We start from the raw sequence: 27,245 nt of genomic DNA on the forward strand, positions 1-27,245 counted from the left end.
CTATAAGACATAATTTAAGCATGTCCCAAATCCTTATAGAACTAGCAGTGGGTACATTGTATAATGTAATGATTTGGGTTTCTTTGGAATCCATATACAAATCACATCTTTATTCTAGATTTCATCTTGGAGCATCCTTCATTCAGGTGATATTTCAGGGTTATCACTGTGCAGGTGGAGTGTAAATATGATCTTACCTGCTCAGGTAAACAGAAAACAGATTCTGAAGGATCACCCCTTCATTCCATACATTGTCAAAGAAAGGTGCGACTCGAGAAACAGACAGAGATGGGTATCCGAGGCCAAGTATCCCATCAAAATGAGAATAGGAGAGAAAGACTGACTCAGTCTCACTCAGTATTAGACCTTGATTTGTGTCCGTAAGATCACCCACCTATAAAAAACAATATATTTTAGTCTGAATTTTATTTCTCAGTTTGGAAAGATGCTGTTAAAGTTCTAGATCCTAAGATGTTGCATTTTTGGTATATTTGGGGTTTCATTTTCTTCATGTGAATGTTTGACCCTATGAGCACTAAAACGACCGTAATGTGTTGGATACGTGCTAAATATACTCTATTTCTGCATGTTTAAATATGGATAGTTTTTGCAGAGATAATCCAAGTTTTGCAGCTTTCTGCTCTATAAGTTAGCCTCCTAGACAGGCCCCTCATGGTCCAGCATACATCCTGTCTTAGCCCTGTACGTACACAGTACAAGCACAGACCGCATTGGCCGCTGTGCTGCAGGGAGCCCAGAAGCCAGGACAAGCAGACACGCAATCAGTATATGTCTGTCTCTCTTTTCCTGTGCATGTTTACTAAACAATGTTTTTATGTGCCATTGGTGTTTTCAGGCCATGAGACTACCATTTAGTAGACATGTGCAGGGAGGAGTCTAGAATTAGAACCAGCATTTCGCTTGCAATGGCTGCTACCTCCTCTGTCAGCTGTGAGTGAATCCAGAAAAGAAGCAAGGTCCAGGCCCTCCAAATCTCAGCAAGTCAAATGTATTAGAACAAAGACGTTCTGCAAAGACGTTCTGCAAAGATGTTCTGCTCTGCTTCCCATTGAGTTGAAAGCTTTGTTCCAATAAATTTGCCTTGCTGAGCTTCTGAGTGCCTGGACCTTTCTTCTTTCCTGGATTTAGCCTTGTGGGGATTGTACAAGCCCCTGGTTTGGTTGCACACTATTTTTTGCTCTATCGAAGGAGTGCAGTTCCTTAACACTTCTCACTGGGGTGGTCTGAGGGTGGTCTGAAAACTACCGAACCCTCATACGAAAATACATACAGTTTACAATACATAGCAATACAATTAAACGAATGCCGTTTTACATGAATATTACAGGACAGGCCAATCCTATGGGGAAGCACTGTGATTGTATCAGGCTACCACATGTCAGCAGACTGCTTGTTTTTCTGAGTCTCACAGCATGCAGATCTACAGCTTCTGGCTTGAATACAGTAAGATTTTGCTATATTTATGGAGGCATGAGGGGCCCAGGGGGTCTAGATGGTGGTGTTAACACTATAGGGTCAGGAATACATGTTAGTGATCCTTTAAGTGTGCAGGACTACAGAATGATCTGCATCTGTTCCGTCTGAATACATTTTTTTGTATCATCTAGTGATACCTACGAGTAGACTTAATTACAATGTAGCAGCAAAGTACTGCATAAACATTATATCAGTTGTCTGCAGTAATTTCATCTAGTTATTACCATCTCTCTGCAGTTACCACATTTATATGAGTAACAAACTGCTTAAATACAATACGGGTTCACACTTTATCTCCTTCTGCACGTATTTGCTGTCTGCCTCCTTCCTCTCCCTTATCATTGTATGGGCTACCTTGTGCCTTTGAGAGATTTAGTGGCAGTAATTAGCCATTATTTGTACATTGCTTTTATATATTCTTCTCACTATCTATTTTTAGCCTAAAGTTACGTTTTATATTCCCTATGCAGGTAGATATGCATTCTGTTTTTCTGCTCCTTTTTTTGCTTATTATAATCCATTTATTTATTTTATTTTTAATTCTTTATTTTTGCACACGATAGGTAAGGCAAGCATAATACAACCTGATGGCTTACGCAGAAGCCTCAATATAAAATATCAAACTTATAAACATAAGAATTGGCATCAGCCCATATGACAAATCGTTTTATACATTCTGAATAACTTGCCCCCCATCGAGGATTTTATGTTTTTGTACAGCTATGTTATCGAATTACCGTATGCTCGTAGAAAATAGGCATAGCAAGAGTAACATGACCGCGTGGCTTGCGCAGAAGCCACTGTGCCAAAGATCAGAGTTGAGTATATAATATTCGATATCAGCCCAAACGCCCAGCCTCAGCATGTAGGTCGTTCAACTTTCCTCCCCTCTAGGATTCGTAAGGAATAATCAGGCTGCATATCTTATAAAGGAGCCCTGTCTCTATCCACGTGAGGCTGTACTGTAGGCATCTTCAATGCCCAATCACTATACTCATGCCTGAGTGATGAAATTCGATATTGACAACATAGCCTATAACATAAGAGACGAAAAAACATAGAACAAGAATAGCACCCTTGTGAATCAAGGGCATAGCAAGAACAAGGAAAGGAAAAAAACTAAAGAAGAGAAAAAGAGTTGAAGAAGGGAAGGTGAAGTAGAAGGAAGAAAAAGATACGAGGATAGAAGTTGGGAGGGGAAGGGGGGGGGGGGTTGCGTGAGGCTAAAGCGACTCAGTCCTGCAATGGCCCCATAGGGCCAAATCCCAAATCAAACTGGAGATTTCCCACGTCAATCGTTACTGGAGCCCATAACGCTATTGTCCCAGGGTGCCCATGTCCTCTGGAAGGCCATGGTTGTACCTCTCAATCTAGCGGTCAGATCGTCCATGATTCTGCTTTCCTTTATCCTAGAGATCACCCCCCCAAACTCCGGGCCTTCAGGTGAGAGCCATGCCGTTGCTACCGCTCTGCGTGCGCTTAAAGTTATCGCCCGTACTAGTTTCTGCTCTCCTCTCGTCCATCCCTCAATAGTTCTATTTAACAAGTAGATCCACGGGTCCAAGGCCAGGGGTCTGCCAAAGGTCTGACGCATCAGGTCCTCGACTGCCTTCCAGAAACCCCGGATTTTCGGGCATTCCCACCACATGTGGAGATACGTGCCTCGGAGTCCGCACCCCCTCCAGCACTCGTCCGTATCTATCTTGCTCATTTTGTGCAAGGTGATTGGAGTAGTATACCACCTAAGCATGGTTTTCCATGCCTGCTCCTGTTGCGTGACGCACACAGAAGCGCTCTTGGTAGCTTCCCAGATCTCCTGCCATTCTATTCCCTCCAGCACCTCCCCCAGGTCCGACTCCCATCTATCAGTATACTTCAGGCTACCCCATTCTTTAGTTTCCGTGCTAAGATGAGCATACAGGAGTGTGATCATTCCCTTGGGGGTAGAACCCTCTCTACACAGTCTCTCATAAAAAGTGAACTGTCTCTGGGCTGCTGCTTTAATATGGGGTTTTCTAGCGAAGTCCCTGATCTGGAGATACCTAAAAAAGTCTGCTGGAGTCAGGTGGGTGTCCTGTTGGAGGTCTGTAAAGGGTATGATATCCCCTTCCCTATATAGTTGGTAAAGGCATTGTAACCCAGTCTTTTCGATGTTTCGAAAGTTCCTGGGGGCCATTCCCGGTGGAAACTCCCTATTTCGGAGTATCGGAGTCATAGGGGAAGGGTAGGAGGCGAGTTTAAATTTAACGCTATTCGCATCCCATACTCGGAGAGAGTTAAGGATGGCCGGGCAGGTCACCCGTATCATGGGCCTGTGTTCTTTAGGGACTCACAACGTAAATTGGGGGATATCTATGCCTACCATCAACGATTCAAGGTCTACCCACCTCCGTTCCCCGACAGGGGAGTGCCACATGGCCACTTGAGACAGTTGAGCCGCTAAATAATAGTAATACAAGTTCGGGAGTCCCAAGCCCCCTCTGTCCTTTCGCCTATACAAAATTTGTCTGGCTATTCTGTGTCTCTTATTGTGCCACACAAAATCACATATCGCCCTCTGCAAGGGTATCAGTTGAGATTTGGAGACACGAGTAGGGAGAGCCTGGAAAAGAAACAGTATGCGAGGGAGGATATTCATCTTCACAGAGTGGATGCGCCCTAGCCAAGAAATAGGCTTGTCCGACCATTTTTCTAAATCACTCATCAAAGTCCGTAGCATAGGATCGTAGTTGCTAGCATATAGACGGGTTGGATCCGCCGTCAAGTATACCCCTAAATATTTTAGTGAGTTCGGTTCCATCCTCAGATGGTGCGTTTCCGTTATATATGTTTCATCTGCTAGTGGTAAGCCTATAGACATCGCGCTGGATTTCTGCATATTCGCCTTGTAACCTGACAGGGCCCCATATTCTTGAATGACACCCTGTAGTGCAGAAATCGACTCAATTGGGTTTGTGACAGTGAGGAGGACATCGTCCGCGTAAGCAGAGACAGTATATTCCTCCCCCCCAACCGTGACCCCACTAATGTTTGGGTGCATGCGTATTGCCTGAAGCAGAGGCTCCAAGGCCAGCACGAATAGGAGGGGGGACAGGGGACACCCCTGTCTGGTCCCGTTATGTAGGCTAAAAGGATTCAGTGGTGCCCCTGCTATCTGTATCTGTGCCCTCACATCGTGATACATTGCTCTTGTAACTTGCACGAATTCCTCCGGAAATCCAAGGTGTTTCAGGACCGCAAACAGGAACTCCCACCTAACCCTATCGAAGGCTTTCTCCGCGTCGATAGAGATTACCAGAGAAGGTGTTCCAGTTGCTACTTGTTTCCAGATTAGGTCGACTGTCCGCCTGGTATTTTCAAACAACTGCCGACCTTGTATGAATCCCACTTGATCAGCATGGATAAGTGAGGTCAAGAGGGGGTTTAGTCTATCCGCCTGTATCTTAGCTAAGATTTTTAAGTCGTGATTTATCAATGATATTGGCCGGTAATGTTCGGGTAGGAGCAAGTCCTTCTCTGGTTTGGGTAAGAGGACAATCGTGGCCAACGCCATCTCCGGGCCCAATCGTCCCCCTTGCCTTAGGTAATTGAAGAGCGTCACTAGGTGAGGCGCGAGCTCCTCTCTGAAGACCTTGTAGTATGTCCCATCGAACCCGTCCGGACCTGGGGCCTTGTTTCCTTTCAGACTCGAGATTGCTTTGTCAACCTCCTCTATACTGATCTCCGCAGCCAGGGTTTCTGCTGCCTCCCGTGTTATTTTGGTCATACCCAATCCGTCCAGGTAATGCAAGATGTCGTTTTCCCCTCGTCCCTCCTGGGTGTGTCCGTCCGGGGTATGGTTATACAGGTGTTTATAAAAATCTTCGAAGACCCGTGCAATATCCGTCGGTTTCGTTTTGATCGTGCCATCCGGGTGCCTGATGGCCGTAATATGAGGTCTGGTTTGCCTGGGCCGCAACGTCCTAGCCAGGAGCGTATCTATCTTATTAGCCTTATCAAAATACGTACGTTTGGACCACGTCATGGCCCGAGCCCTGTCATCAAGTAGAAGGGAATGGATGTCCCTCCTAACAGCCTCCAGTCTCCGGAATAGTTCCCTATCCGGGGCAGCTTGGTGTTTCTGCTCGAGGTTCCGTAATTGTTTGAGCAAGGCCTCCAGGTGTTGATGCTTCAGTTTCTTCTTCCTCGTGGCCAGTTTGATCAAGTGCCCCCTTATCACCGCCTTATGCGCCGCCCATACTGTGCTAATGCTCACGTCTGGGGTGGTATTTTCCGTAAAGTAATCCGTTAGAGCCGTGCGAGTGTTCTCCGTGATCGACTGGTCCCTCAACAACGATGTATTCAGTCGCCATGACCAGGGATTTGCGGTACAAAGATTGCCAAGGACGATAGAGACGTCAGCATGATCAGACCAGGATATATTTCCGACCTCAGATCTCAAGAGCCTAGCCATACCCGTCGCGTTGACCAAAAAGAGGTCGATTCTAGAGTAGGTTCCATGAGGGGCCGAATAGAACGTATAGTCCCGGTCCAGCGGGTGTTGCGCCCTCCATACGTCCACCAGACCCGTATCCGCAATAAAAGCCTTAAGCAGACGGTCTTGCCCCCCCCTACCATGCGACCTCGGGCCCCCATCTCTCGAGCTTCTATCTATCGCCGGGCACGGGGTAGCATTGAAGTCTCCTCCCATGAGGATCATGCCATGCGGCAACGCTGCAACCTTCCCTCGGATCATAGCCCAAAATCCAGCGTCCGGTTGATTCGGGGCATAAATATTTACTAAATGAGTGGTGTGGGAGTGTAAGGTTCCGGATACGATTATGTATCGTCCCTCCGGGTCAACATCTTGGGCCACCATCTGGAAGGGGCAAGTGCGTTTAATTACTATGGCCACCCCGTTCCTTTTACGATGAGATCTAGCTTCAAAGGAACCCGTATATACATGGTCTCTTAGTCTAAAAGTAGCCTGTTTGGGGAGGTGAGTCTCCTGTAAGTAAGCAATGTCTGAGTTCATCCGTTTTAACGCCCTGAACATAAGACGTCTCTTGTTTGGGGCATTGAGGCCCTTAACGTTCAGAGAGGTAAGTTTAATCGCCATCCAGAGACATGGTGACCCCTGCTAAGACAATATCTCCCTTGCATAGATCAGTAAGCATCAATCGGACATTAGGGTTACACCAAGGAGCCAGCTCCCCGCACACCCCCCCCGGGGTCAAAGGAAGGAAGGGGACAGAGGGGAAAGGAAAAGAGAGACAAAGAAAAGGGAAAGGAAAGAATAACAAAAAAAAACATCTGGACAACGTCCGATGTAAGAAAAATTCTGGTCTTATCAACTGCCAGAAAACAGTGGGTAGTGTGCTCCCACCTCCCCCTCACGAACTACGTGCAGAGGGAACCGAGAATCCCTAAAGCCCCGACCCCCACGCGCCCCACATAGTCTACTGAGACCCCTGCATGTCACTGCTATTCATCCCCTTGGCCGTCCCCAATTCTCCCATAGATGGGGAGTACAGTGGTGACCTCCTCATAGCGTCCTGGGTACCCAGAATTGGAATCCCTTCCCCCTACACTCCCCTGTCATACGGACAGGAAACACACCCTGTCCCCCGCCACACCTCCCCCACCCCTCTGGAGTCTGTGGAGGAGGCTCCTGCTCTACACCACCTCCCTGGGGTCCCATCCATCAACATTCACTCTCTATCTTTACCCAAACGGACGGGGGAGTTATCACCTGTCGGCAGCACGCTTCCCGACCAATATCCCAATTGGTCAGTGACCCAAGGTGTAAGCGAGGGAGGTCCCTCTACAGTTTGATGCTACCATAGGGCACTCGGTACATAGGAGGAGTGATAAGGAACCCCCCTCCTCCCTCCACCTGAGCTCGCTATATGATGCAGCCGCCCCAATTCTTAAGGCTCCCCTCTCTCCCCTTCGAGGCAGGCAAAAGCTATTGAAGCATAGGCAGTACACCTTCCAGTATATAGCCACATGGCGCATTCCGGCGACCGCCTGCGCCCTAGAAGCTTTGTAAAAATTATATATGCTTGGGTGCAATTGTAGAGAAGCACCAGTAAGAATGCATCTAGCAATATGTAGGACCGTAATCACAGCAATAATAAGTACAACAATTAAAGTACCATCCCAGAAACCCGCCCGTCTTAGGATAAACCAGGATCACACATGGCCCGAAAAATACAACATAACATTAACCATATTTTTATAATTGTATGCTTTTTTTCTTCTTTTTTTTTCTTTTTGGATTATTGTGTTTGTGCTTTGTTTCATCTCCTTTTGTTATTTGGTGTTTTGTATGTTATTTGCGCGTTAATTATTAGTGTTTTTTATTTTTTATTATTTTTTATTTTTTATTATAATTTTTTTTTTTTTATTAAAACATTTTCTTTTTTGTGCAACATTGTTGTTTGGATCCAGCTATATCGGACCCTTGAAAGCAATATGCTTTGTACCTGCGCAGTTTCTGATCTTAATCTGTGTACATAATCCCATTGGTGCAGTAAGACCCGCGTCTACACTAACCCATCCTCTACATGATGATAGCTCTACTGTTTGGGTGTCGTGATAGGCATGCCGTGGTAACCCCCCAGGGCCCCCCAGGGAGAAGAAAACTGTATCTTCAACATGGGCACCACCGAAACTAACATGTCCCCCGTCGTTCCCATCATCCTCCCTCCCTCCTGCCGAAGAGTCTAGACATGAGATGCCGTAAACTGCCCTCCCCCACCCCCAAAACGCAAAGAAAAGCAACAGAATATATTACCATATGCAAAGTAGGTTACAGTAGGTCGTACGCCCGGCATTTGCTATCATTGCTTAGTATGTTTGTAATGTGCATGCTCTCTCATGTCCTATTGTGTACTTCAATTGTCAACTATCAGGATTTTGAAGTTATTAAAATGTTCCAGTTAATTTGCTATGGTCAACTTTTATCTCCATCTATTCTCCCCCTCTTACTTGATGGTCACTGTAATAGTAATTTTATCGATTTTTAACACTTTTTGTCTTTTTTTTTTTTTTTAAATGAAAGCCTTGTTTTCCAAACACAACTACTAGACTCTACTCTCCCGGGGGCGCCGTCATCCCTAGCCACCGAACGGAGGGGCCAAAACTGTGGGGATGCGACTACAAGAGGAGACGCAAGGGCCCACCGGAGCCCCCCGCAGCCGCGGCCAGGGACAAGGGCGCCCCCCAGGGGAGAGCAGAGACATTAAACACAAAACAATCAACACTGCATTGGTAAATTCGAGTAGATCCCAAGTGGAAGACCAAACCCCTCACTCGCTGAAAGTTCTTCACCAGGGGAGTCCCATAGGAAGCCAGGCCAAAGGCATGCCGCTACCGAGAGCAGGCGAGTACTGTACCCCTTCCCCCTCCCAAGCCATGCAAAAAGCGGCCAAAAAGTAGGCCTCACGTCCCGGTAAACCTCCCCACTCTGGCGGTGCGGTATCAGTGTTCCCTGCAGCCCCGGCATAACAGGAGGCGAGCATCTCCCAAAATCTCAAGCTGTAGGCAGAAAGGCGATTAGGAAAGGGGGGGACGCTCCAGAAGACCCACGGCAGAAACACAAACCCAACCACTTAACGTGGGACCTCTCCCCGTCCCCCACCCCAAGTAAAGAAGAAAAGATCCGGAGATCAGCCTCCCTCGGGCCCCATGCCATCAGGGGAGAGAGAGTGAAGGGACACCAGCAGCCATTTCATACGATACCATCTGTAGCTATCGGCGTCCTCCCGATCCCGCTCCCTGCCACTCCTAGGACATCCGAGGAAGGTCCTCCGGGTACAGAGCCACGCTGGGAAGGTCAGTAGGCGGTTGAATTCCAAGGCCGCTCAGTAGACGATGGGGATCCCCTCCCGGCGTAAGGATGTGAGCCCGGTCGCCACGAAACACCATTAACTTGAAGGGGAATCCCCATGCATATTTTATGCCAGCAGTCCGTAGTGCTTCAGTAATAGGCCGCCAGTCCCGCCTTCGTTGTAATGTGGACGGAGCCAGGTCGTGAAAGAGGGACACCACCCTGCCATCATACCGTATGGGCACCTCGCGGCTCTTTTTCATAAGTGCTTCCTTGGTGCGGTAGTACAGGAATCGGATGATGACATCCCGTGGGGTATTTGGATCGTTCCTTTGGCCCCTCAGGGCTCTGTGAGCCCGCTCCATGTGCCAGTGTTCTTCCGGAACGTGCGGGAGCAGAGTCTTCAGGATGGTGAGTATGATCCCCTGTAGGTCCTCATCTGCTCCCTCTGGCAGGCCCCTCAGGCGAATATTGTTTCTCCTGGACCGGTTTGCCATGTCTTCGAAGGCAAGGTCCATGCCCACTATCTGTGCCGAGATGCTGTTCACCCTCTCCACGACAGCATTGTGGGCCTGCGTTGAGGCCTCCACTCGGTCCTCGAGTTTGGCAGTACGTTCACCCAGGGCCCAAATCTCAGCCTGCAGAACTGCGGTAGACTTAGCGATTTCGCCCGCAAGGAAAGCCCTCACCTCCGCTAATTTTGCGAGGACTGTGTCCCGATCATCCGGGGAAGCCTCCCTGTCAGTACGGGGCGAAGCCTGCGGGGTCGAGCCAGTGCCATCTTGGGTCCCCACGCGGCCCTGTTTTTGCGCCGACATGAGGTCGAGAACTGTGCCTCCGGAGTCGGTGCCCCTCTTCGGCTGCTTCTTAGAAAGCCTCTTATCCATCTCAGGAACCTCCTCAGGGTAAATATTCAGGTAAAAGGTCGCTTTTGTAAGCTATTAGGGCGCGTTTCGCCGGGAGCTCTAGTGAGACACGTCTAGTCTCATCGACGGTCAGACCACGCCCCCTATAATCCATTTTTATTTCCATTTTTATTTTTGTTTATTTACATTGTTCTATCATGGGACCTTTCAAACATTTTCACAGAGTGGTGTTTGTCCATGGTGCCGGAAATCATCATTTACTCATATATAATGTAGGAACCTGAGCTGTGCACTCTTGTTTCCATATGTCAGGTTTTTGTGTTGTACCATCTGTTTATGCAAATCGGACATGATAGATAGTCCCTATTTTACTATATTTGTTCCCTGTTATAATATGTTGTGTCATCTTGCATGGCTTTGCATTCCTCGGAGGAACGCAGGAACATTTTGTATTACATAGATACCAGAACTGGGAGTTCCGGTGTACACCCCGTGGAGGAAACCGGAAATACACATACGCCAGATCCGGATCTCTGCTCTCCACGGTGGAACCACCTGTAAACACTATCCAGACCGCTATGAAAACCAGGAGGTTTTTATGAAAGCCAGGAGGTTTTTATGAAAGCATCATCCCTGAGTGTCACATCATGCCATGTTCTGCGGATCAGTCTGGCTTTGGCTTCTGGTATCCAGTACTCTTTTTACAATTCTTGTTTAGTTTTTCTGGTTTTCTAGTCTATGTCTGGTTTTCTTTATGCTGGGATTTCTGGGTTCATTCCTGTATTCCGTCCCTGGAATTCCCAGTCTCCAGGTTTCTTTTTAATGTTTGTTTTATGTTGCCACACCCGTTTGTTTTCCATCATTCCTTTTTGTTTCAGTGTCCTGCAGGCAACTCATCAAGGCTTCTGCCCTTTCTTGCAGGTAAGTACTATATATGTGTTCTGTGGTTATTTTAGTATTCATTAGGCAGTGTAGGACCTGCCAGATATGGGGTACATTGGCGTTGTTGGCAGCCTTATGCAATGTATGATCATATAATGTAACTAAATCCCCATGATTTTCACATATAGTGCTCAGTTATTTCTCCTCTTGTTTTGCTTATCATATCTTGTCTTGTTTTAGTTTGTATACCCAGTCCATGTCCAGTCCTGTCCAGTCATGCCCATGTTATGTTCATGTTTCCCTCATGTCTTGTGTACATGTTCTCGGTTTAGCTTCCTATCCTTCTCTGGTTCTGGGTTCTACTAGTTCTGTCTTGTTTTCATGTTTGGTGACTATCCTAGCCTTGCCTTGCTGCGGAGCCTCCCTATTCAGCTCCTGGGAGGTCTGCTTACTTCCTAGCTTCAAGTTCCTGGGATCCACTGTAGCTGCATCAGGGTTCTGGTATGAGGCCGCACAAACGCTGGTGCTCAACACCAGAGGGCGTGTGGTTACCCTGCACCAGATCCACTTGGTTACCCTGATAATCTACTTCCACGCTGAAGACTCCCAATTTCTCATCACGCACTCAGGGGTCCTGGTTTCCGTACCGCCACCCGTGACACTGAGGAAGTCATTTGATTTAACGAAACGCGTTGGATACCTATTGGACTTTGACACATTCATGTTTTTATGTCCATTTTTATTTTATTTTATTCCACTTGTACTTTATTTGTATTTTTGGCAAACTACAATTTCTCCCTTTACTGGAGGATTCTCCATGCGATCCACTTGCTAGTGGAGATAAGCCGGCTGTTTTCATCTTTGATGTAAACTGTAAATACATTGTCATATTTTTATGCAGTATTATACTATTTGCACTCTTTTGTCCTCTTGAGGGTTCATCTTGCTGGGAGGAATTCCGCCATCCATAGATACCCCAGAGGGGATACATGCGTAGATCTTCTATCCTTTTGTAAGTTTTCTACCTCCTGGAGCTAGTTCCTCTAGCTTTTGCATACTTCACTATATGTGATTTTTATTTTTTTCTCAGATTCCCATATTATTCCATCCTGATTTTCAGGTTGTATCCTCTGTATTTTACACTGAGAAAGAAATTGACAAGGGAGGGGGAGAAATAGAGTGACAATGGAGGGGGAGAAAGAGAGTGACAAGGGAGGGAGGGGGAGAAAGAGAGTGACAAGGGAGGGAGGGGGAGAAAGAAATTGACACGGGAGGGAGGGGGAGAAATAGAGTGACAAGGGAGGGAGGGGGAGAAAGAAATTGACACGGGAGGGAGGGGGAGAAATAGAGTGACAAGGGAGGGGGAGAAAGAGAGTGACAAGGGAGAGAGGGATGGGGAGAAATAGAGTGACAAGGGTGGGGGAGAAAGAGAGTGACAAGGGAGGGAGGGGGAGAAAGAAATTGACACGGGAGGGAGGGGGAGAAATAGAGTGACAAGGGAGGGGGAGAAAGAGAGTGACAAGGGAGGGGGAGAAATAGAGTGACAAGGGAGGGGGAGAAATAGAGTGACAAGGGAGGAGGAGAAATAGAGTGACAAGGGAGGGGGAGAAAGAGAGTGACAAGGGAGGGAGGGATGGGGAGAAATAGAGTGACAAGGGAGGGGGAGAAAGAGAGTGACAAGGGAGGGAGGGAGGGGGAGAAAGAGAGTGACAAGGGAGGGAGGGAGGGGGAGAAAGAGAGTGACAAGGGAGGGAGAGAGATTGACATCCATCACACACACACACACAATCACACAATCATGCAACCCTTACACACACAGAAACACACAATGCATTCCTTACACATACTCAATGCACCCCTTGCACACTCTCAATGCACCCCTTACAGACGCACACACTGCATCCCGTACATACACAGAAACACACCTTGCAGCCCTTACACATACAAACACAGATTAACACAATGCATTCCTTACACACATATCAGGACATCCCCTACACACCTGGGACCCAGACCTTGAGCTGTGTAAAGGGCCCCCAAAAAAGGGAGCTGCTTCCCGTTCTCCCAGAACATTGTTTTTTGTGATCACAGTTACAAACAGCCTCCAGAGATCATGTTCTACACCAGACCAGTGGAACCAGACTGCAGCTAGAGCCCATCATCATCTAAGTAGGCAATCTAGCATATTATTCGTGGCACTAATCTCTAATTTACCTCACATTAAAGAAACACTATAGTCCCCAGAACCACTGCAGCTTAATGTCGTGGTTCTGGTGTCTATAGCCTGTCCCTGCAGGCCTTTTAATGTAAACACGGTGGCAGTTAGTTAGTTAACATGGCAGATCATATGGGTGGGGCATTGTGATGTCACATGGGGGGGCAAACTTTACTTTTGCCTAGGGTGGCAACAATCCTTGCACTGGTCCTGGTCCTATGTGAGGCTCTACTCCATGTGAGTAGCCAAGCTACAGTTCAATTATTTTCACTTATCTAATGCAGTACTATGCTATGTGTTTTCCCCATTTTTGTCTTTTATATGTACCTTGATATCCATTGGATCTGAATACCATCTAAGTTTGGTAACAATTTTATTAAATTTCCACTTAGGGTAGGTGGTCACATTTCCACTATTCTTACGCTCCACTTTTTGAGGTTAATGGCTTTTTTGGGCTCTTTGCCACTTCTTATTGTGTATGTTGTTTGATGGGCAAGACGGATTCCCACCAAAGTGTTGCAGTATTATTATCAGGGATATATACATTGTATTTTTGAAGCGCCTTTTTTCGCAGAGAAAACTATATACACTTGCTATAACCACTAGCTCTTATAAGAGCTGGACAGCTATACTGGATTCATGGTCTGCTTGGAGATCGACTTGGGAATCCTGCAGCACCCTCTCTCGGGGTGACCACCACACGCCGCTTGCCACCAGTTGTAGAGGACCCCGGATAACCTGACCGGTTATCGCCACTAATTCCCTTCTGTCAGCCGTTCATTAACCAGTTTAGAATATCAAGAGACATATTTCCCTCCAGTAACTGGACGACACACCGTTCCAGGGGTAAAACAACATTTTATTGGCCACACACTGATTTCATGCATAACCCCCACACACACAACCATGGGTTATAACCCAGAGTCCTTCATACCTGAGAGCACAAGTACGGGAGCAGGAGGTCGCTATTCCTTTTTCTCCCAGCGAGTGGTCTCCCACCCTGGACGACAGGAGCATCTGTGCCTGGGAACCAAAGTGCGGGAAGGGAATTGTCCCTTTGTCTCCCAGGCACAGCAAAGCCCACCCATGGAAAAAGAGCTAGTCTCTTTGTCCCCCTGGTACAGAAAAGCCCGCTAAACTAGCCAGTGCCCCAAAAGTCTTCACACCAACCTCAGGGATCCTCATAGCAGTGCCTTCCTCGACCAGTTTGCAAGGTCCCGATGTGAAACCCAGACAAGGGAAGCATCTCCTTTCCGGGTATAAATGCTCCCCCTGGCTGGTGTTCATCTTTACGAATGGCGGCCACCCAGGGGAGCACTCAATTACTTCCCTTGTGGTTTCACACCTAGGTTGCCAGCGCAAACGTTCTTACTAATTGGTGTGCACGTTACAATGGGGCACTTTCAGGAGACAAGCGAGTCGGGAAACAATCCACGAATGCTCCCCTGGCTGGTGTTCATCTGTATGAATGGCGGCCACCCGGGGGAGCACTCATTAATTTTTTCCCTTGTGGTTTTGCAGTTTGACACATGTTGCGAAGTGTGAACATTCTAACCTAGTGTTCTAAATGGGATACGGGGGTGGTCCCCATTCGGGATATGAAGGGATTCCCTTCGTGGAAGCACTCTCAAACAGGGAGCGGACACAATACACGAAATACAGGGAAACACATGTAATAGAATAAGGAGATTGATGAACAGGCAGCGGTTCCGCCACAGTAACCAATTACATTACATATCCCAATCCAACCGATAGCAGTATGGACTTGGGATAGTAACCAGTGACACTACATATTCCAAGACAACCAATCACAGTATGGACTTGGGATAGTATCCAATCACACTGTGATGGTCTGAGTAGGTCACCGTCTAGCATTCCCTTTTCCCATAAAATAATACGCCAATAATCCACAGGACAAGACTGGTTTAATGAGAACACAGGCATTCAATTTATACAGTGCATAACTCCTACTCCTACAGCGAGATAATTACTAAACTCAATTATCTTCTGGTCAGAAAGTTACATTTCTCAAAATTTTCTGAAATACCCCAAAAACACATAAAAAAACTCCACCCCTCTGTGGGAGCAACATATCAAAAATTCTGCCAAATCCGTTCGGTAGTTACCAAAAGGCACCGCACAGAGAGTTGACCGGTCTGCCACGAGGTTGAAGCCGAGAAACCGTTCCAGAGGAAATGCAGCAAGAGCCGGTCTCCGTTTGGGACTTTTTATACGAAAACCGCAATAGGTAAAATAATGCTGGTTCGTGAAGAATGCTCCTTGTGTTCAGTAGTTTGAAACTTCCGAACACCGTTTGCCTGAGTTGCTGGGAAAGGGAACGTAGCAGAGTTCCATAGAGAACATTGTTCATGCGAGTGTGTTGCCGAAAACAGTTCCAGGCACTCGATGACCAAGTCCTGCAGGCAGTGTTCGGGAGACAAGATGGCCACCAACCATTGTTCTCACCACATGTATTCGTATGTACAAAATGGAGCATTCAATTATAGTGATGTCCCGAACGGTTCGCTGGCGAATAGTTCCTGGCGAACACTGCGGGCGAACACATGCGATGTTCGGTCCGCCCCCTATTCGTCATCATTGAGTAAACTTTGACCCTGTACCTCACAGTCAGCAGACACATTCCAGCCAATCAGCAGCACACCCTCCCTAGCAGACCCTCCCACCTCCTGGACAGCATCCATTTTAGATTCATTCCGAAGCTGCAACCATTTTATTTTATTTTTTCAATTTATTATTTTTTTTATTTATGTTTTCAGTGCAAATGAATGTTACAAGCAGATACTCCCTCCAGACACTCTGTATTACTGCAGATAATCCCCCCAGACACTCTGTGTTACTGCACATACTCCCTCCAGACACCCTGTGTTACTGCAGATACTCCCTCCAGACACCCTGTGTTACTGCAGATACTCCCTCCAGACACTCTGTGTTACTGCACATACTCCCTCCAGACACTCTGTGTTACTGCACATACTCCCTCCAGACACTCTGTGTCACTGCAGATACTCCCTCCAGACACTCTGTGTTACTGCAGATACTCCCTCCAGACACCCCGTGTTACTGCAGATACTCCCTCCAGACACTCTGTGTTACTGCAGATACTCCCTCCAGACACCCTGTGTTACTGCAGATACTCCCTCCAGACACCCTGTGTTACTGCAGATACTCCCTCCAGACACCCTGTGTTACTGCAGATACTCCCTCCAGACACCCTGTGTTACTGTAGATACTCCCTCCAGACACTCTGTATTACTGCAGATACTCCCCCCCCAGGCAGTGACACAAAGCAGAATAGGAACTGTTCCCCCTACATAGGGTCACTTGGCAGATATGGATTGACACCTATCCTAAGGATCCCTGATACACACTGACACAGAGCAGAATAGGGACTGTTCCTCCTACATAGGGTCCCTTGGCAGATATGGATTGACACCTATCCTAAGGATCCCTGATACACACTGACACAGAGCAGAATAGGGACTGTTCCCCTACATAGGGTCACTTGGCAGATATGGATTGACACCTATCCTAAGGATCCCTGATACACACTGACACATAGCAGAATATGGACTGTTCCTCCTACATAGGGTCACTTGGCAGATATGGATTGACACCTATCCTAAGGATCCCTGATACACACTGACACAGAGCAGAATAGGGACTGTTCCCCTACATAGGGTCACTTGGCAGATATGGATTGACACCTATCCTAAGGATCCCTGATACACACTGACACATAGCAGAATAGGGACTGTTCCCCCTACATAGGGTCACTTGGCAGATATGGATTGACACCTATCCTAAGGATCCCTGATACACACTGACACAGAGCAGAATAGGTACTGTTCCCCCTACATAGGGTCACTTGGCAGATATGGATTGACACCTATCCTAAGGATCCCTGATACACACTGACACAGAGCAGAATAGGAACTGTTCCTCCTACATAGGGTCACTTGGCAGATATGGATTGACACCTATCCTAAGGATCCCTGATACACACTGACACAGAGCAGAATAGGGACTGTTCCCCCTACATAGGGTCACTTGGCAGATATGGATTGACACCTATCCTAAGGATCCCTGATACACACTGACACAGAACAGAATAGGGACTGTTCCCCCTACATAGGGTCACTTGGCAGATATGGATTGACACCTATCCTAAGGATCCCTGATACACACTGACACAGAGCAGAATAGGGACTGTTCCTCCTACATAGGATCACTTGGCAGATATGGATTAACACCTATCCTAAGGATCCCTGATACACACTGACACAGAGCAGAATAGGGACTGTTCCCTCTACATAAGGTCACTTGGCAGTTATGGATTGACACCTGTCCTCAGGGACCCTGATACACAGTAGGGGGGGACCTACTGTCCTCCCCCCGCCCCCACCCCTGCGCGGTGGGTGGGGGCCATAAAAATAATGAGGGGGGGACCTACTGTCCTCCCCCCCAGCCCCCACCCCTGCGCGGTGGGTGGGGGCCATAAAAATAATGAGGGGGGGACCTACTGTCCTCCCCCCTGGCCCCCATCCCTGAGTGGTGGGTGGGGGCCCTAAAAATACAATAAGGGGGGGACCTACTGTCCCCCCCCAGCCCCCCCCCTTAGTGGTGGGCGGGGGCCCTAAATATCCCCCCCCAATCAAAGGTGACTAGGGGTCCCCAAGCCCCTAGTCACCCACCCCCCACCCCCCAAAAAATTACCCCCTACCTACCCCCCTCACCCTAAAAAATAGTGAAGGGGGAATAAAATAACTAACCTGTAGAAAAATTCAACTTACTATTTGACGTCTTCTTTTTTCTAAAATCTTCTTTTTTCAGCCCCAAAAAAGGCCAAATAAAAAGCCATAAGAACCGACGCAATTTAAAAAAAAAAAAGAAAAAAAAAACGAGCACAAAAAAAATAATCCATCTTCACCCATGGAGGGCTCCGCGCAGACTGAGCTCTGCAGGGCGGGGAAAGCTTATAAAGCCTTGCCACGCTCTGCAATTAGGCTAAGAACACTCTGATTGGCTGGTTTAAGCCAATCAGAGTGTTATTTGTCATTTTACACAGCATGGGAAAATTCCAAAGAACTTTCCCACGCTGTGTAAAATGACACAGAGCACTCTGATTGGTTAGATTCCAAGCCCACCAATCACAGTGTTCTGTGTCATTTTACACAGCGTGGGAAAGTTCTTTGGAATTTTCCCACGCTGTGTAAAATGACACAGAGCACTCTGATTGGTTAGATTCCAAGCCCACCAATCAGAGTGCTCTTTGTCATTTTACACAGCGTGGGAAAATTCCAAAGAACTTTCCCACGCTGTGTAAAATGACACAGAACACTCTGATTGGTTAGATTCAAAGTCCACCAATCAGAGTTCTCTTTGTCATTTTACACAGCGTGGGAAAGTTCTTTGGAATTTCCCCACGCTGTGTAAAATGACACAGAGCACTCTGATTGGTTAGATTCCAAGCCCACCAATCAGAGTGCTCTTTGTCATTTTACACAGCGTGGGAAAATTCCAAAGAACTTTCTCACGCTGTGTAAAATTACACAGAGCACTCTGATTGGTTAGATTCCAAGCCCACCAATCAGAGTGCTCTTTGTCATTTTACACAAAGTGGGAAAATTCCAAAGAACTTTCCCACGCTGTGTAAAATGACACAGAACACTCTGATTGGTTAGATTCAAAGTCCACCAATCAGAGTTCTCTTTGTCATTTTACACAGCGTGGGAAAGTTCTTTGGAATTTCCCCACGCTGTGTAAAATGACACAGAGCACTCGGATTGGTTAGATTCCAAGCCCACCAATCAGAGTGCTCTTTGTCATTTTACACAGCGTGGGAAAATTCCAAAGAACTTTCCCACGCTCTGTAAAATGACACAGAACACTCTGATTGGTTAGATTCCAAGCCCACCAATCAGAGTGCTCTTTGTCATTTTAGACAGCGCGGGAAAATTCCAAAGAACTTTCCCACGCTGTGTAAAATGACACAAAGCACTGTGATTGGTGGGCTTGGAATCTAACCAATCAGAGTGCTCTGTGTCATTTTACACAGCGTGGGAAAGTTCTTTGGAATTTTCCCACGCTGTGTAAAATGACAAAGAGCACTCTGATTGGCTTAAACCAGCCAATCAGAGTGTTTTTAGCCTAATTGCAGGGCGTGGCAAGGCTTTATAAGCCTTCCCCCGCCATGCAGAGCTCAGTCTGTGCGGAGCCCTCCATGGGTAAAGATGGATTATTTTTTTTTTTATTTTTTTTTTTATTTTTATTTTTTTATTGCGTCGGTTCTTATGGCTTTTTATTTGGCCTTTTTTGGGGCTGAAAAAAGAAGATTTTAGAAAAAAGAAGACGTCAAATTGTAAGCTGAATTTTTTTTTACAATTTAGTTATTTTATTCCCCCTCACTATTTTTTAGGGTGAGGGGGGTAGGTAGGGGGTAACTTTTTTTGGGGTGGGGGGGTGGGTGACTAGGGGCTTGGGGACCCCCCCCCCTCATTATTTTTATGACCCCCACCCACAGCGCAGGGGTGGGGGCGGGGGGAGAACAGTAGGTCCTCCTGCCATTGTGATTTATGGCCCCCACCCACCGTGTAGGGGTGGGGGCCAGGGGGGAGGACAGTAGGTCCCCCCCCATTATTTTTACGGCCCCCACCCACCGCGCAGGGGTGGGGGGAGGACAGTAGGTCCTCCCCCATTGTGATTTATGGCCCCCACCCACCGTGCAGGGGTGGGGGCCGGGAGGAGGACAGTAGGCCCCCCCTCATTATTTTATGGCCCCCACCCACCACGCAGGGGTGGGGGCGGGGGGAGGACAGTAGGTCCCCCCCCAGTGTGTATCAGGGTCCCTGAGGACAGGTGTCAATCCATATCTGCCAAGTGACCCTATGTAGGGGGAACAGTCCCTATTCTGCTCTGTGTCAGTGTGTATCAGGGATCCTTAGAGTAGGTGTCAATCCATATCTGCCAAGTGAACCTATGTAGGGGGAACAGTCCCTATTCTGCTCTGTGTCAGTGTGTATCAGGGATCCTTAGGATAGGTGTCAATCCACATCTGCCAAGTGACCCTATGTAGGGGGAACAGTCCCTATTCTGCTCTGTGTCAGTGTGTATCAGGGATCCTTAGGATAGGTGTCAATCCATATCTGCCAAGTGACCCTATGTAGGGGGAACAGTCCCTATTCTGCTCTGTGTCAGTGTGTATCAGGGATCCTTAGGATAGGTGTCAATCCATATCTGCCAAGTGACCCTATGTAGGGGGAACAGTCTCTATTCTGCTCTGTGTCAGTGTGTATCAGGGTCTCTGAGGACAGGTGTCAATCCATATCTGCCAAGTGACCCTATGTAGAGGGAATAGTCCCTATTCTGCTCTGTGTCAGTGTGTATCAGGGTCTCTGAGGACAGGTGTCAATCCATATGTCAAGGTGTCAATATGTCATATGTCAGGTGTGAATCCATATTCATTGCGATTTAGGAATGTTAGGTGATTTATGTCCTTTTTGGATTAAAACCAGACTCTGCATCAACTGTGTAATTTTCCATGGGAGTTTTGCCATGGATCCCCCTCCGGCATGCCACAGTCCAGGTGTTAGTCCCCTTGAAACAACTTTTCCATCACTTTTGTTGCCAGAAAGAGTCCCTGTGGGTTTTAAAATTCGCCTGCCCATTGAAGTCAATGGCGGTTGGCCCGGTTCGCCGGTTCGCGAACGTTTGCGGAAGTTCCCGCTCGCGAACCGAAAATTTCGTGTTCGCAACATCACTATTCAATTAGTCTGCGGTTTTCGTATAGATACATGGTGTACTTAGTTGTAATTAGTCTCTGGGGTGGTCTCGGTTCAGAAAACTAACAACTGAACAAATGGAACCATAAAAATAATGAATGACTGGGGAAAACTGATAACAGGGAGTACAATTAGCCGAATGGTGATGGGGTTTGTAGCGGAGCGGCAATATTAAATCCCACAATCTCCGCTGGTATTAAGGGTAAATCCACAGTCAGCGCTGAAAACTAAGGCAATATCCCAAATCCCCCAGTAACCGGACGAAACACAGTTCTAGGAGTCAACTGAGGTCTTTATTCACAGCTTCCAGTATTTATACAATTCCCCATGCAAGAGGTTTCCAGACAGACTTAGCAGGGGTAATACAGGAGGGGACTACATGAGGGACTTAACATTCTGGACATTTCTCCCATCAGGCACTGCTGCATGAGAGGGATACTCCCACTGGGAGACACCGTTAAGTGGATTATCCCTCCGTGCAACAGAACCGACATTTCACGTTAAAATCTATAACTTCTCCATCATTCACTCTATTTGCACGAATGGACGGTTGGTAGATAGCTGGGGTCTGGGGTTATATTTTGTGAGAATACCGCTCAGATCCAAGCTAAAACTACCGAACGCCGCACGAAATAGACTTAGCCATCGAGTCCGGTTTAAGCTACCGAACACCGATGGGGAACATTAATGTGATGCGGGCGGAACTCCCGGACGCTCTGGAAGTCCAGCGGTGTTCGTGTCGTCGAGTAGCCATTTTCAGTTCCAGGCGCTCGACGACCAAACACCGCTGGAGAGACAAAGGATCCAAGATGGCCGACCGCCGCGTGGTCGGTAGTCGAACGACGGCCACCTAGGAGAGCCTTTAATTACCGATTGCAACATTGTTGCAGTCGGTTAACGAGCGCCACACGTCCCTTAATGTGTGGTCTATCAGGGGGGCCCGTATTCGTTTCACGAACAGCCCGTATAGGCGTGAAACGAACTCCCTGAATGCTAGTGGCTTACGGCTGCTAGCATACGAATTCCAATGGCACATAATATACATCCAAGTTACATACACAACACAGCAGAAAATACAGACAACCTTTTGGCATATAAAGTTCAGTGTCCTAGAAGTGGCTAGGTTTGCCACAGGGTTATTCCTTCACACTGCCCCCCCCCCTTTTACTCCCTGCTCCAACAGGCACGGTTGGACCTTTTTTGGGTCCTTTTGGGACTGTACGGACTCCCCAGTAGCCCATCTGTGTTCCCATTCTGTTTTCCCGGACGATAATGTATGGTGAAGTCATAAGGCTGTAAGGAAAGACTCCACCCTAGGCAGGAGTTTCCGACTCAGGCTACCGGGTGCTCCTCACTGTCTTCTCCGATTTGGCTCAAAACTGCTCCCAGTCCAACCATGGAAGCGTCTGTATGGACGATAAAGCATGTGACAAACTGCCATTTGCCACTAGCTTTCTATGTGCCAAACTGCTCTGTGTCAGGGTTTCTTTGCTGTTTTAAACAGCAAACCTGTCTGTTTCAGTGATTGAGTTTTCAGCTGCAATTACTATGAGCTGCTTCTGCTTGTTGCCACGGTTACTCACCTGTGAGTAGTAATCACCCTGCTGCTAATCAGTTCTGCCTATTTAAGCAGCTAAGCCCAGAACCTCCTTGCCCTTGCGTGGTTTCCTGTTTCCCAGAAGTCGCCTTGTTCCTGTGTTTCCTGTTTGTTCCTAGTTCCTGACTCCGGCCTTGTTCCTGTGTTTCCTGTTTGTTCCTAGTTCCTGACTCCGGCCTTGTTCCTGTGTTTCCTGTTTGTTCCTGGTTCCTGACTCCGGCCTTGTTCCTGTGTTTCCTGTTTGTTCCTGGTTCCTGACTCCGGCCTTGTTCCTGACTCCGCTGCTCTCCGTGCTCCTGATCCTGGCTTGTCTGACTACCCGCTCTGGTGACTGACCCCTGCTTGATTCCTGGACTTTGCTTTTGTTATTTATTTGTTATTTATTAATAAAGGTGTGTTTGCATCTACTTCTGTCTCTGTCTGGTTCCTGGTCCCTGACACTCTGCTTCCCTGGCTTATGGAGAAGCCTGCTTGCCAGCCTCTTGCCACATGACTATAAACTTTAAAACCATTACTTTGTCTCATGGACTTTTATTTGGACGAGTGCTGGCCCTTTAAAAACAGGGTATGGACATATTGAAACTTTTGGGACACTTTTTCTGCCCCTTTGAATTCCCCCTGTCCCAATGTTTTCCAGCAGTGCGTTGTCCCAGGGACACTACCAAACCAATTGGAACTGGCTGCTTTGTCCCTCCTCTGTCAAAATATGACTTCCACCTATCTCCTGAACCACTTAACCGATTCAAGTGAATTTTGGATACGTTCGTCCCCAAATTATGCCGTTTATAAAAAGAGAAGTTTTATTGATATTGCATGTAAACTCTCAAAGTTACAAAAATTGTATAAAAGTATGTTTTTTTAGCTTGGAGATAGAGTTGATACAGTAATTAACTCAATTATCTCCCAAGCAGAGGGGAGGATTCTCATTTTAAAAAGTGGGTGTGCTTATCTATGTGCCTTTATTTTATTGGTTGTTAAATTTACAGTTCCATTGCCCAACAAGGTCCACGTGTATATAAGCAGGAATAAACGCTCATTGGAGTCAGTTCTTCTTCACCCTCAATCTAGAGTCCTGTCTCTTATTGGGGGTAACCAGCTATATCACTACAACAGATTGCTATGCTCTGCATCCTCCATTGGATAATCACTTCTAAGCTCTTTTAAGAGCTTGTGCCTGTTTCCCTCTCTTGGAGAAGAGGTTCGCCCACTGGAACCTGGAGCCTTGTCGGAGGTCCAGGGTGGGCAGGAGACGGCGTGACCCCAACCAAGCTACAAAGGTTTGTAGGGTCTGCGGTGGTTGTGGTGTCTAGTGGAGTGCTTGGAGCCCTCTGGAAGTGCTAGGAGCATCCAGTAACGGAGGTACCCAGTCGGGGTGCCAGGCGGTCCATTACAAAGCGTTTGTTAGGATCTGGGGCAGCTAAGACAGGTGCGTTAACAAGAGCTTGTTTTAGAGCTTGGAAAGCCACCTCACACTCCGGGGACCACAGGACCTGTCAGGGTAATTTTTTCTTTGTCAAGTCCATCAGGGGTTTGGCCAGCTGTCCCTAGAAAGGCCATGACTTGCGTACATACTCTTGGTACAGGGAGTATGCGTTGCTTTCTGTCACAATAAATCTGCCTGCGGCTTGAAAATTGGAGTGCCTGTGAGTTTTTTCTTCTTGGATTTGGTACAGGGAGTAGGCCAATTAGCAACGGCCTTGATCTTAGCTTGCTCTGGCCATTGCTTACCACATCCTACATGGTGGCCCAAATATTGTACCTCCGCCATGTTGATGTGACACTTGTCAGGCTTCAAGGTCAAGCCAGCTCCTCTAAGTCTGTCCAACACTGTCCCTATGTGTTCAGGGTGGGCCTCCCAGGTGTCACTATAAATAGCGATGTCGTCCAGGTATGCACAAGCATAGTCCTGGAGACCATCTAAGAGGCGGTCCACCATCCGTTGGAAAGTGGCTGGGGCGTTCTTTATCCCGAATGGCATAACTCGAAATTGGTATAGGCCGAATGTGGTGATGAAGGCGGACTTAGGGATGGCTTCTTCGGCTAAGGGGATCTGCCAGTATCCCTTGCAGAGGTCGATAGTGGTCAGATATTGCCCCTTAGATATACAGTCGAGCAGTTCATCTACCCGGGGCATTGGGTAGGCGTCTGTCACCGTTTTATGGTTGAGCCGCATGAAGTCGACAGAGAAACGGATCGTGCCGTCTCGTTTTGGCACCTAGATTACAGGCGATGCCCAATGACTCTCAGAGTGTTCTATTACCCCTAAGAAAAGCATCTCATCTATTTCTTTCCACATCCCTTCCTTAACAGCTACGGGGATGCCGTATGGTGGTTTCCGCAAGGGAGCCTGGCCTGGGGTTTCTACTTTATGAACGGCTAACGGGGTATACCCTGGTTCCTGGGAAAACATGGCTTGTTTGACTTCCAGCAGGTGGGTTGCTTGGGCCTGTTCCCCAGTTGGACCAACTCTATATTCCTCGTTCCCCGGTCACCTCCTAACACACTTCTTCGACCCTTTCCTTATATGCTTTGAGCTTGTTGATGTGAAATGTCCATCTCACATCCTCATCCTCACAACTCTCTTATATGGACCTTGCCAGGCAGTCTGAAGCTTGTCTTGTCTGACTGGCTTGAGGACCATAACCTTTTGCCCGATTTGAAAGCTCCGGTATCTGGCTCTCCGGTCGTACCATACCAGCTCGTGCTGCTGGGCCGCCTGGAGGTTCTCTCGCACTGTCTGAGCCAATTCCTCCATACGGTCCCTCAGCTCCAGAACATAGGGTACAATGGGGGTACCCTCGAACTCTGTCTCACTCAGTGGTCTTTAATAAGATCTAGGGGTCCCCTCACGGACCTCCCGTACAACAGCTCAAAGGGCGAAAATCCTGTGGATTCCTGGGGCACCTCTCGGTACACAAAGAGGACATGGGCAGGAATCTATCCCAGTCTCTGTAGGTGCTGGTGAACATCTTCAGCATTTGCTTCAGAGTCCCATTAAAGCACTCACAGAGACCGTTAGTCTGAGGATGGCACGGGGAACTTGTCAGGGGTTTAATCCCACAGACTTTCCATAGCTGTTGGGTCAATTCTGCAGTGAACTGCATATCTCTGTCAGATAAAATCTCTTTGGGAATTCCCACTCGAGAGAAGATCTTGACCAGGGCATCAGCCACTGTCCCAGCGTGGATGTTGGAGACAGCTACTGCCTCCAGGTATTGGGTGGCATGGTCCACTACGGTAAGGCTATATTGCTTACCGGAGCGCCTCGGCTGGGCCAGGGGTCCTATGAGATCTATGGCTACCCTAGTGAAAGGTTCCTCGATTATGGACATCGGGACCATTTTGGCTTTAGGGTTGTCTCCCTTTTTGCCTATGCGCTTACATACCTCACAGTTTTGGCAATAATTCCAGACATCATCGTATACCCCAGGCCAGAAAAAGTTCTGGTTACCCGGTGTAACGTCCGGCACATTTTCAAATGCCCTGCTAATGGTACGTCATGTCCTATTCACAATAAATCCCGCCGGTACTTCTTGGGGATCACCAGCTGGCATTTTTACCGGGGTCCGGGTGCGTTGACCCGGGACTCCATAAGCCTGTACAACCGGCCACACTCCCAGACTAATTGTTTCCCCCCCTCTTCCTCTTGGCCTCCCCTGTAGCCTTTTCCCTGTACTTCCTAAGTGAGTGGTCCCCCACTACTTCCCTCACAAAATCTTCTGGGGTATCCCAGGGAAGAGGCTCTATGGTCAGGGACGGGGTAGTTTGGCTTACCTCAGTGGGAGGCGGGTGGCTATCAGCGGCACGGCTTTCGGCACTGATAGTCACGGCTTGAGCACCTTGAGTGGGTGTGGGTACCAATGTGAGGTCAACGGGCCAATGTCATTGCCCAGTAATACTTCTACGGGCAAGTCCTTCATGACTCCCACATTGACGTTGCCTGCTCCAGCGCCCCAATCTAGGTGGACCTGGGCGGTGGGGATCCGGTATATAGCTCCCCCGGCCACCCGGACAGCAACGCATTTCCCAGGACGTTCAGCGTTGTCAATTAAGAGTGCCTAAGTGCCTCTGGACCAAAGTGATGGTGGCACCAGTGTCCGTAAGGCCTCGGGCAGTTTTCCCATTTACCATCACCAGCTAAAAATGATGTTGTCAGTGATGGTTGACTGGATACGGTAAACTTCGTGGAGTGTTCCCAGAGGCGCCTCACGGCTCAATTCCCTGGCGCCCCAAGCTGTTGGCGCAGGGTAGTCCACGCATTGTGCAGAGTCCAGTTGGATCTGGGTGCTTCCAGGGGACAATTATTACGTAGGTATCCCAGTTGATTACAGCGATAACAGTGGGGCCCGTTGTTAACCGGGCGTCCAGGGTTAGTCGGTGTGTGGATCGGTCCTGGGGGTTTGGACCCGGTGTGTGTAGGACAGTCTACTTTGTGGGCATCGGTATATTCATCCGCAAGTCTGGCTGCCTCGGGAAGGGGGAGGGGTCTACGGTCGCTTACCCACTCCTTAACGTCCATTTGTATGTGGTGTTACGACACTCACCGCCAGGTATATGAAGCCACCGTTTAGTGAAT

The 27,245-nt window shown here is 47.9% G+C and overlaps 1 pseudogene; it reads right to left on the bottom strand.

Annotated features, from left to right (window-relative positions):
• Positions 1-27,245, bottom strand: part of LOC134615244 (pepsin A-3-like) — a 135,990-nt pseudogene that overhangs the window by 46,868 nt on the left and 61,877 nt on the right.

This window comes from Pelobates fuscus, chromosome 6 (assembly GCF_036172605.1).
Source record: "Pelobates fuscus isolate aPelFus1 chromosome 6, aPelFus1.pri, whole genome shotgun sequence".
NCBI classification, from domain to species: Eukaryota; Metazoa; Chordata; class Amphibia; order Anura; family Pelobatidae; genus Pelobates; species Pelobates fuscus.